General features: G+C 40.3%; 1 protein-coding gene across 8 annotated transcripts in view; it reads left to right on the forward strand.

The window, feature by feature from the left end:
- Positions 1-12,197, forward strand: part of LOC113426308 (uncharacterized) — a 532,245-nt gene that overhangs the window by 24,572 nt on the left and 495,476 nt on the right. For 5 of the 8 annotated variants that reach the window (XR_015747405.1, XR_015747402.1, XR_015747403.1 and 2 more), the window contains exons 1-2: positions 5,882-6,028; positions 6,932-7,027. The gene's annotated coding sequence lies outside the window, so the exon portion shown is untranslated. Of the gene's footprint in view, positions 1-5,881; positions 6,029-6,931; positions 7,028-12,197 lie in introns of those variants that run through there. The other 3 variants (XR_015747406.1, XR_015747404.1, XR_015747407.1) reach the window with 3 other exon arrangements.

Genomic DNA, 12,197 nt, shown 5'->3' on the forward strand with positions numbered 1-12,197 from the left:
CATCTGAAGGCAGGGCATGAAGCAATGGATGGAAACCTATCAAAGAGAGAACCAATCCACATTTAAGGAAAAACGTGAATCAATGGAATAGCTTGCCTTCAGAAGTTGTGGGTGCTCCATCACTGGAGATTTTTTAAAGAAGAGATTGGACAATCATTTGTTTGAAATCGTATGGGGTTTCCTGCTTGAGCAGGAGGTTGGACTAGAAAACTTCCAAGGTCCCTTCCAAGTCTGTTATTCTGTTGTATTCTAATCTGTAGAAGGCCTGACTTAATAATTAAAGGGACAACTTCTTGTCCTTTTCAATTCCTGGTGTTCTTTCTACTATTAATGGAAAGAATACTGGGAGTTGAAAAGGATAAGAAGTTGTCCCTTTGGTATAGTTGAACACGGAGAACAATATAGGAGCAACACTGTGATTTATTAAATACTTTTAATTTTTTATGAGCATTTTTTATTTTTGGTTGAAAATACAAATTATGATCCCCCCCCCCCCCTGCTGCTAGCCATTGCACAAACATGTCCTGACAACTTTTTGGGGGTCATGTTGTCATCATCTGCCGTCATCTCATATACAACATTTGCTTGAGACAATTTAAAGTCATCTTAAGTGTTTTGAATGTCTGAGGCACCTCAAAACTGACCTTAACCACTCCAGTATTAACCATGGGAAAATCTGAGATATTTCGCTGTGATTGCAGTCTGGGGACCCCTAGTGGGTGGGAACAGATGGGAAAATCTGAGATATTTCTCTGGTGATGCAGTCTGGCGGCCCCTAGTGGGTGGGAACAGCCTGGACACTATTGAACACTTGAGGGTTTTGTGGGCAGGATATTCTGATGGACAGGTAGTCCTCGACTTACAACAGTTCATTTAGTGACCATTCAAAGTTACAACTGCACTGAAAAAAAGGGAGTTACGACCGTTTTTCACACTTACAATCCTTGCAGCATCCCCTTGGTCACTTAATCAAAATTCAGATGCTTGGCAACTGATTCATATTTATGATGGTTGTGGTGTCCCGGGGAGTGGTCATGTGATCCCCTTTTGCAACCTTCTGACAAGCAAAGTCAATGGGGAAGCCAGATTCACTTAACAACCATGTTACTAACTTACCAATTGCAGTGATTCCCTTAACAAATGTGGCAAGAAAGATTGTAAAATGGAAGCAAAATTCACTTAACAAATGTCTCACTTAACAATGAAAATTTTGGGCCCAATTGCGGTTGTAAGTCAAGGACTACATGTATTGCTTTTGATTTTGCTTACGTTGTCTCTAACAATTCTCTGCTCGTGTAAATTGTTTTCAAATATAACCCTGAGCCTCCTTGGTAACAGTAATTATGCCAATTTGGCTACTTAATTCATCTAACATTCCATTTATTGTTACCATATCCGCATATATCACATCCTGACTCCTCAGACAATAGAAGAAAAACAAGACAACTCCGAGACTTAAGACAGTGTGTCTTCTTCTATACTCGCTATGAAATGTCCTGAGGAAAAAAATCCCTCCACTTTCTGTTTAGCTAGTTTTAATTACACATTTATTTAAATGATTTATGTTGCTTCCCATCTTAAAAACATAACTCTGGGCAGCTCTCAATAGTCTTCTAGATTAAATAATCAATCATACTAGGAAACAAGCACAATAAACACACCAGCGTGCCTACTGTCCCTGTCTTACTGTCCCCATTTATCTGTATTAACTTCCTTTACTCTTGCTTATGTTCATACTTATACTTGTTGTCTTGTACATATTTGACAAACAAATAAAATAAAAATAATAAATAAAATAAAGGGGAACTCCTAGATGGAAACTGTTTACTAAACTCCGGACATTCATAGGGTTTTTTCCTGTGTGGGTCTTTTTATGGCGAGCAAAGAGACGGCTGCCACTTAAGCCCTTTCTGCACACTGTGCACTAATATGGTTTCTCACCCATGTGGGTCCTCTTATGGGAGGTAAGTTCCCTGCACCTACTGAAGCTCTTGTCACATTCCGGACATTGATGGGGCTTCTCCCGTTTGGATCCTTGTATGAACAGTAAGGGCACTACTTCACCTGAAGCTCTTCCCACATGCCGTGCATTGGTAAGACTTCTCACCAGTGTGGGTCCTTTTATGAGCTGTAAGGGAGCTACCACCCCTGAAGCACTTACCACACTCCAAGCACTGATATGACTTCTTCCTTGGGTGGATTCCTTCATGCGATGTTACAGTTCTTTTCCTGAAATTTTCCCCACATTCCATGAAATTGCACACTTTCTCTTTTGCACAGACTCCCTGAGGTAAGTTAAGAGGGAATGTCAAATTGCAACTTTTCCCCTCCTTGCTATGTTGGTCCATCTTCTCCTCAGGTTTATGTAAATCTGATGTATCCTTGAATATCCTCCCTAAGCACTTTCCCCTTCGATTTCCTTTATGAATTTGTTGAGTCAACAACTTCTGGATTTCTGGACTTGGAGAAGTAGAGAAAGTCTGTATCCTTTTGTCCAAGTGGTTTCTCTCAAGCTTTTTTTAGCCTTTCTTGATTTTTCAATTATCTCTTTTCCCATTTCATGTTTGAATATCTGGGGTTGCACCACACCTGTTTTTTGGTAATTCTTATTCTCATGGTCATCTGCTGTTATGGTGGAAAAGACAAGAAAAAAATAGAAGTTTAAGACACAAAATGTATGAGTCATAGAAGGGAAAATATATTGGCTACATCTCTTATTTGCTTAAAAAACTAAAAACTGATAAAAATTTCAGTCTTCAAGAATAGAATAGAATTTCTTTATTGGCCAAGTGTGATTGGACACACAAGGAATTTGTCTTGGTGCAAATGCTCTCAGTGTACATAAAAGAAAAGATACATTCATCAAGAGTCAAAAATCATAAGGTACAACACTTAATAATAGCCATAGAGTACAATAAGCAATCAAATCATACTAGGAAACAGTCCATATAAATCGTAAGGATACAAGAGACACAGTTACAGTCATACAGTCACGAGTGGGAGGGGAGGAGTAATAAGGAGTGATGAGAAGATAGTAATAGTAGTGTAGACTTTGTAAATAGTTGGACAGCATTGAGGGAATTATTCAAGGTTCGAAAGTGGGAACTACCAATAGCAGCTTAATTCAGTTTAGCTACATTAAAAGTGAAACAAATTGAAAATGAGCGGAAGATGATAATGCAAGGCATTCTGGAGAAGGAGAGAAATGATGCAAAAAATGCTGTTGAAGAATATGTGTATGATTTGAGAGATAAGCTTTGTGGTGTCTATGAAAAATTCATAATTGAAGATGATTCAAGAAAAATAACATTAATGTTAGAGGATATAGAAAACTGGCTTTATGAAGATGGAGAGAACCAACCAACACATGTATATGTGGAAAAACTTCAGGAAATGAAAAAAATTGGTGGCCCTATTCATGATAGATATAAGGAATATGAAGAACGACCAAAAGCATTATTTGATTTAGAAAATAAACTCCAGATGCTTATGAAAATTCTAGAAGAATATGAAAATAAGGATAAATGATCCTGTTGATATGGAAAAGGTTGAAAAATATTCCAGTGAAGCAATGAACTGGTTGAGCTCAAAAATGCATATACAGCACAGACTGAATTTGACACAGGATCCTATTATTAAGGTGGCAGAAATAAAAGCAAAATCTAAGGAACTGGACAATTTATGTAATCCAATTATTTACAAACCTAAGTCCAAAGCAGAACCACTGTCTAAAGATCAAGGAAAATCTAATAGTGAACAAAACATGAATGGACAAAATAGCTCTGACACTAAATTAGATGATAGTTGCCAGCAGCCTAAATCATCTGAAGAAATGGACATGGACTAATTTTATACTTCTTTGAGTTCATTAAAAACAGTGCAAGTAAAAAAATAAAAAATAAAAATAAATAAAAGCGAAATGAATTGGTAAATGTCTATGTTCTCAGTCATCCAGGTCATGGTTGTCCCCAAAGGTGCTTTTTCCAGTTGCCTCTTGAAAAAGCACCTCTGGGGAACAAACGCGTTGGTATTTTTCCAGGGTAGCGATGTAGGGCGTTTGAACTCAAAATAGCATTCAGAGGTTACAAATAGTTAATAGTAGATTGCCAATTTGTTACAATAATAATAGTCTTCCCTGATATAAAAAAAAAATCAAAGATCACACATTGAGATTTAAAACTTAAAAGAGTTTGGAAAATATAAAAATTATTTCTGGCCCCATAGTTTCTCCTCTCCTCCCATTCCATGAACATTAACACTGCCAACAGAGATAAACATCCATACAAGAAAAATAAAAGCTAAATAACTTTTTAGATTCAGGGACATTAAAAAATCTGTTGTGTGTGGCTGAGATACAGACTCTTAAATCTTTGTTGCCACCTACTGGCTATAGACACTCAAGGGATCCATCTGTATAGCTTGATTAATTAAAAGTGGCAGGAAAGAATAAACAATGTAGTGTGTGCCTGAATCAAATCCACAAAAGTTAGTTCAGCTGCAAATGCCAAAGTAGTTCAGGGAACTTCCCCCCCACCCCTTTCAAGGACTATTAGCTGATCTTACTATGAAGCCTGCAAGTATTTAACAAAATGAAATTCAATGTAGAGAAAAGTAAAGTCCTACATTTAGGCAAGAAAACCCAAAAGTGCACATACAGACTGGGTGAAACCAGGTTCAATAGCAGTAAGAGAGAGGGATCTTAGAGTCTTAGTGGACAACCAGCTAAATATGAGCCAGCAGTGTGCAGCAGAAGCCAAAAAAGCCAATGCAATCCTAAATTGCATTAACAGAGGGATACAATCAAGATCAAGTGAGGTACTAATACCACTCTATAAAGCCTTAGTAAGACCACACCTAGAGTACTGCATCCAGTTTTGGTCACCACTCTATAAAAAAGATGTTGAGACTCTAGAAAAAGTACAGAGAAGAGCAACCAGGATGATTAGGGGACTGGAGACTAAAACATACAACGAACGGTTGCAGGAATTGGGCTTGGCTAGTCTAGTGAAGAGAAGGACCAGGGGAGACATGAGAGCAGTGTTTCAATATTTGAGGGGCTGCCACATGGAGGAAGGGGTCCAGCTATTTTCTAAAGCACCCGAAGGCCAGACAAGGAATAATGGATGGAAAGTGAACAAGGAGGGAGTTAACCTGGAAATAAGGAGACATTTTATGACAGTGAGAACAATCAACCAATGGAACAGCTTTGCCTTTAGAAGTTGTGGGAGCTTCATCACTGGAGACTTTTAAGAAGAGACCAGACCCCCATCTGTCAGAAATGGTGTAGGGTCTCCTGCTTGGGCAGGGGGTGGACTACATGACCTACAAAGTCCCTTCCAACTCTGGTTATCTGTAAGTAGGCTGTCCATCCATGGTCAGAAGGAGCATCCTCTCCCCTTTCTTGCTCGCTGGGGCTTTGCAAGGGAAAAGTATGCCCTTCCTCCTCGCAACGACCAGATCTCTCCCTATTTTTCTAAGAAAAGGAGGAATTCTCTCCCTTCTATGGGACTGCGCGTGCAGATTTTAACTTGTGCACTGTGCGTTTTTCTTTCTTGTACCACACAGGGAAAGAGAACTTAGAAGATTTCTCCCCTCCCAGGCTCTCCCACCATTCAGATTCCCTTTAGATATTCGCCTTTAACTAAATGTTGGAATTTTCTTTCCGGACAGCCAACGCGACAGTCATCTCTTGTTCTGAGACCAAAAGACACACCGGGACTTTATACTTTTGACCATTTCTCAGCGCTTCTCCTTTTCACAATGGGCTGGTCATTCGAAGGGTTAAAATAAAAGAGCGCTTCTTCCTAGAGAAGAGAAATTCCAGCGGGCGACCATTGTTTCCTCTCCCCGCCTCTATAACTCCCCATACGTATCACACGTCCTTTCCGTCTATCAGCCAATGCTAACCGACACATGGGGCGCATACTCAGTTCCATTTGGAAGCTGGACGAATGCCAAGTGTTGTAAGATTCGCAATGAGCTGCTGTTTCCGGATTTTGCAGGTGGATCTCGGAGATTCTCAGAGACGGTTAGAGTCTGAGGATGTACATGCATTTTTGTGCAAATGTAGGCAGCTGCATTGTGTGAACAGCATTTTACAGTACTGATAGGTTTATTCCATTCCAGTTTAGTGCGGTTATACAGATAATAAAGCACACTAAAGCTTACATAGTGTTGAACTACAGTTGTAAAACAACCTAACATAAGTGAGATCCACACAGGATACACACCTGATTATATAATAGATCATAATTAATATATCATTAATTTAAATTATGTGTAATAATGTACAGTATTTCCCCTTTTCTCTAATACAGCGTGTAATAGCATAACAGCTAAAAAAAGTTCCGAAGTTGAGAATCTTACACAATTCATTTTATATTTCAGCACACTAGAAGGCTTTAAAGTCTTCCTCCCTTTCTGGTTTATTGATTGACTTATGAGCACCTTTATAGTGTTGGACAGCATAATTCACTTAACAACTCTCTTGCTTTGCATCACAAATTTTGAGCTCTGTAGTCATAAGGAGTACTGTAGCAACTTACTGGGTGATTTTGGTCCTGCAGTCTCTGTCCATAATTTCACACATTTACTTTTATGGGAATAAAATAAAAGAGATTGCAGTGTAATCACACTGAACTGATAGGAAAGGGGAAGAAAATATACATCTGAGAAAGAGGAAGAGAATATCTTGCAGCTTAATATATTGTACCCAATTAACTGTTAGGATAAAAATAAAGGGGTGTTTGAGATATTTTACTTCTGCAGGAAAGACAAGCTATAAAAGCAATCAGTCAAATTAGGTCGTCCAGATCTGGCTAATGGTCAGAGGTAATAAATGTTTTACTTTAAACCATCCTGAGAACACACTTTGCATATTCTTCTGTATTAATGTTTTAAGACATAGTTACGTTCTCTGCTTTTTTTGCAGATTTGATCATTTGTGGGGGAAGCTTTTTGATTGATCACAGATCTAAAATCTTCCCAGTAGATGGCAGTCTCTGATGATTATACTGTACAAATAAAGGTAAAGGTTCATTAATGTTGAATTTGGCTTTCATGAGGAATAAAAGTTTGCCTGCAAATAGGAAGGGTTGATTTGCATCCAATTTACTTTATGAAAATCAAGATAATCATCTGATGGCTTCATAGACCAACTTTCTAAGCTCTAAACCATACAGGTATCCATCAGATCAGTATTTGGCTATAAAATCGATAGGAACCATTTTGTACATAGAAAAGCATCAAAAATGGATAAATACAATCCCCTGTGCACCACTTTGATCTCTGAGGGCTAGGGAAATAAGGAGCAGTAATATGCATTTTTATTTATAATACTGTACATTTTAGCATTCTGTCCATTAAAGTATTTCCAACATAGGTCTAATAAAAAGTACATTCTTACACATTTTTACCTTGGCCAAGTCCTAGTTTCTATAAGCAACAGCAATAGCAATGGCACTTAGACTTATATACCACTTCACATTGCTTTACTGCCTAAGCAGTTTTACAGAGTCAGCCTATTGCCCCCAAACAATCTGGGTCCTCATTTTACTGACCTTGGAAGGATGGAAGGCTGAGTCAACCTTGAGCCTGGAGAGATTCGAACTGCCAAATTGCTGGCAGATGGCAGTCAGCAGAAGTAGCCTGCAGTATTGCATTCTAATCACTGTGCCACCATGGCTCTAGAGTCAGCAAAGTTTATGTCTATGTGCCTTAGCTAGCATCCTTCTAATAGCGTCTTTCTAACTTTTATATCTTTCTTGTTGCCATTGGTTATTGGTGTTGTTACACTCATCTAGGCTGCAACTTTCTGCCTTGGCTATTCCTTTAACAAACTTCCCCAATTCTAACCTGAGACCTTCAATATTGCAAATATTGCAAAGTTCATCTCACATGGTCTTCAGTGGACCCTGTAGTCAACAAAGGCCTACAAGTTTGTGACAGTTTTCAGGCCTCACAGGACCTCCCTCCCTGGCCTGGCACCCTTGCACAATCGCTTAACAATCGCTTTGCTCAATGACCGAGATTCTGGCACCAGTTGTGATGATAAGTCGAGGATACCTGTAATAAGAGTATCAGTGGGTCCTAAATTATGACTCATAGAACAAAATAAAATCATATTTAGAATTTATTGGACTTTGTTTGGTATATATAAAAAAGGATTGTCAGCAGCAACATTTTGCTGGAGATGTAATAAGGATAATGCTTCTTTCAAACACCTGTTTTTACAATGTCCTATACTTGCTAGATTTGTGGAAAAAGTGGTGGATTATATAAATTTGATTGAGTGACAAAAGATTAAAACAAGATAGTTTTGTCTAGTGGTTAAGGTGCCAGACTATACAGCAGGAGACTAAGTTCAAGTCCCACCTTAGCCATGAACATCAGCTGGGTGACTTTGGGCCAGTCATTTTCTCTCAGCCCAACCCACCTGACAGGGTGGTTGTTGTAGGGAAAATAGGAGGAGGAAGATATGTAAAATCTGTTCACTGCCTTAAGTTGTTTGTAAAAGTAATAAAGGTAGGATACAAATGAAGAAATAACATTTTCAGTTTTCTCTTGAGCTATATGTGTGGTGCATTGGATTTGACAACTGGATAAAGTAAATGAATTCTGTGTGCCCTTACTGTAGCCAAAAGACTGATTTTGCAATATTGAAGATAGATAGATAGATAGATAGATAGATAGATAGATAGATAGATAGATAGATAGATAGATAGATAGATAGATAGATAGATAGATAGATAGATAGATAGATAGATAGATAGATAGATAGATAGATAGATAGATAGATAGATAGATAGATGATAGATAGATAGATAGATGATAGATAGATAGATATGATATCTATAGATAGAGAGAGAGAGATAGAGATAGATAGATAGACAGGTCAATAGATAGATAGATAGATAGATAGATAGATAGATAGATAGATAGATAGATAGATAAAATTTGTTTTAAAAAATATGTTTTAAAATCTGATAGAGATTATATAGATCAGTGGTTGCCACCAAAATTTTGGTGGTGCTCAGAGAAATGTCACCCACAGAGCATCCCCCAAAGCAATTAATCTAGGCTACGCAGAAACACAAGGCTGCGCTGGCCACATGGCCTGCAGGAACCCTCCCCGCCCACTCACTCCTTACTCTGCAAACTTGCCTGCTAAGTTGCTATTTTTCCCCCGACTATTTTTCCTCCCCCACCCCAACTATCAGCTGGTCTGCTGTGCCAGGAGATTTAGATTAGCTAGGAAGCAGGAAATGGTTGGATTTCTTGCTTTCTAGCTAGTCTTTAGATCTTCAGCTCTGCTTTTAAGCACAGCCGAACCTCCCTTAGGACTGAAGGTTCTATATTCAGTGCAGACTCACAGCAAGCAAATTTTATGTGACAGACTCAGGTAGCCGATGACAAATAGATAGATCACTGAATGATTCTGTGAGCAACTCAATCTGCCTGCCTGCTTTGCCTGCTTTTGGGTAAAAGTTGCTCTTTTTTTATAAAAATTCAATATTTACATACATGGTGTGTTATGAGTTAATTTTGTGAGTTTGCTTGCTAGCAAATTTTATGTGACAGACTGAGCTAGCCGATGGCAGATAGATAGATCTCTGAATGAATCTGTGATTCTGTGAGTAACTCAATCTGCCTGCCTGCTTTGCCTGATTTTGGGTAAAAAAATCAATATTTATATAAATATTTATAATATTTACATACAAGCCATGCCCAGCCAGTCACATGACCATCAAGCCACACCCACAAATTAGGCCATGCCCACAGAACCGGTTAGTGGTCCCTGGGATTTAAAATTATGAGTTTGGTGGTCCCTGAGGTCAAAAAGGTTGGTGACCCCTGATATCAATGATAGATAGATCAATAGAGATAATATAGATGAGCTAGATATAGATACACACATACATATATAGAAAGACATACACTGTATATGTGTATATATGTATATATGTGTGTGTGTATGTGTGTGTGTATGTATATATGTATGTATGTATGTATGTATGTATGTATATATATTTTCTTAAGTTTTCGCGGGTACTTACATGTATGGCATTCAGCTTTGTTCGGGTATTTTCCCACGTCATAGCAGTTGTGCTTTTAAAGTTGTAGCGACGTTTCAGCAGAATCTCATCTGCCATCATCAGGCTTCTGTATAGTGTTCATCTGTGAGTCAGGCTTTTACAGTGGTTTCAGATTTGAATTTGGGGCAGCCTATTGTTGTGCCAGAATGGTTTTTTCTTCATCCTGATTGGTTGAGAGTCTTGGTCTGTGTTTATTGGTCTTGGAGTTTGCTGTGTTCTGCTTGATTGGTGTTTCTAATATCTTCTATCTGTTTTTTTGGCTCTTTTTGTATCTTGATTGGCTGGCAACATTGTGTTACTTTATTGGAGGCCTTTAGTGCAGCTTGGCTCCGGGTAAATGGACGGCTATCATTAGTTAGGAAGCTAGGTTTCATCTGGGTGCCTAGTTGGGGTGTGTTTGAGCTGGAGGTATCAGGGGGGATCTGTTTGTGCCTGGCTTGTGGTGTGGAGATGTGTTTGCCTGGCTTGTGGTGTGGAGATTTTTTTGTTTGTGAGTGCAGGCTTCCAAATGATTGACAGTCTGGTGGAATCATCTCTTCTGTTCATGCTTTCTGGTCTTTTTCAATCTCTATGGCTTCTCTGATGATTCTGTGGCTGGGGTTTTCTATAGTGGCTAGGGTTTTGGTGCCATTGAAGTTGATGCTATGACCTGTGGCTTCCATGTGTTGGACTAGTGAGGAAGTGTGTTCCAGCTTTTTGACTGCATTTTTGTGTTCATCCAGGCGGGTACTTATTCTTCTATTGGTCTGTCCAATGTATGTGGCCGGGCATGATGCACAGGGGACTTCGTATATGCCTTGGTTTTCCAGGTCAATTTTATCTTTGGGGTTTCTGAGGATGGCTGCTATTTTTCTGTCTGTTTTGAAGGCAGTCTTGATGTGGTGTCTGTGTAGTATCTTACTAATTTTGTCTGTAGTGCCTCTTATGTAGGGCAGGACAGCTGTTCCATAGGTCTGTTCATCTTCTGGGTCTCTATTATGTCTCAGTGTGTTTTTGTGGATCAAGCCGGTGATTTTGCTTTTGTGGAAGCCGTTGGCTGTCAGTACTTTGGTCAGGGTGCATAGTTCAGTTTTAATGTGTATCTTGTCTGCCAGGCGCTTGGTTCTAGTAATTAGTGTTTTAGCCACGGAGTTTATCTGTGCTGGGTGGTGGTGGGATTGGGCGTTGAGATAGCGGTTGGTGTGTGTTTTCTTCTGGTATATGGTGTGTCTTAGTGTGCCATCTGTTTTTTTGTAGATTAGTACATCTAGGAATAGTAGTTGTTTGTTTGTTTCCGTTTCCATGGTGAACTTGATTTTTGGGGTGTGTGCTGTTTAGGTGTGTTAGGAAGTTGTTTAGGTTTTCTTTTCCTCCCTGCAACCGGAGCCCTGAGGAGACACTTGGCTTCAGGCGCTCCTGTGGCCGCCTTCCCTTTGCCTTAGAAGGTAAAGTGAATTATTTTAAAAACCTCCGCTCATCCCATCAGGGCTGCGCCGGAGCCGTGCGAGCTGGGCAGAGCCGGGAAAGCGAGCCGCGGGTGTTTCCTGGTTCTGCCCAGCCCGCATGGCTCTGCCGCGGCCCTGGCGGGATGAGCGGAGGTTTTTAAAATAATTCACTTTATCTTCGAAGGCAAAGGGAAGGTGGCCACAGGAGCGCCTGAAGCCAAGTATACCAACAACAAAGGCAAATCCTCAAGGTGGGCTGGAGGGAGGTGGCTACGTGCCCCCGGGCTGCTTCAATGCAAGGTCCTGACTTGCAGCATCCTGCCATTGCCGCTGCGTCCTTTTCGCCGCCGCCTCCCTCTCCGACTGCGAAACTCGTGTGCTTCGCCAAACGCTCCAAGCAAGGCGAGCTCATACATAGAGAGGGGGAAAGACGCCGGCGTGCTCCGAGAGGCTGGCTCTTTTCTCTAGCCGAGGCTGACAGGAAGTGCCTCCAGGGCCGTGGCAGAGCCGTGCAGGCTGGGCAGAGCCAGGGAAGCAAGCCGCGGGTGTTTCCTGGTTCTGCCCAGCTCGCACGGCTCCGGCGCGGCCCTGATGGGATGAGCGGAGGTTTTTTAAATAATTCACTTTACCTTCTAAGGCGAAGGGAAGGCGGCCACAGGAGCGCCTGAAGCCAAGTGTC

Source organism: Notechis scutatus, chromosome 2 (genome assembly GCF_049901735.1).
Source record: "Notechis scutatus isolate UNSWTSFEM ecotype Mainland chromosome 2, rNotScu1.2, whole genome shotgun sequence".
Lineage (NCBI taxonomy): Eukaryota > Metazoa > Chordata > Lepidosauria > Squamata > Elapidae > Notechis > Notechis scutatus.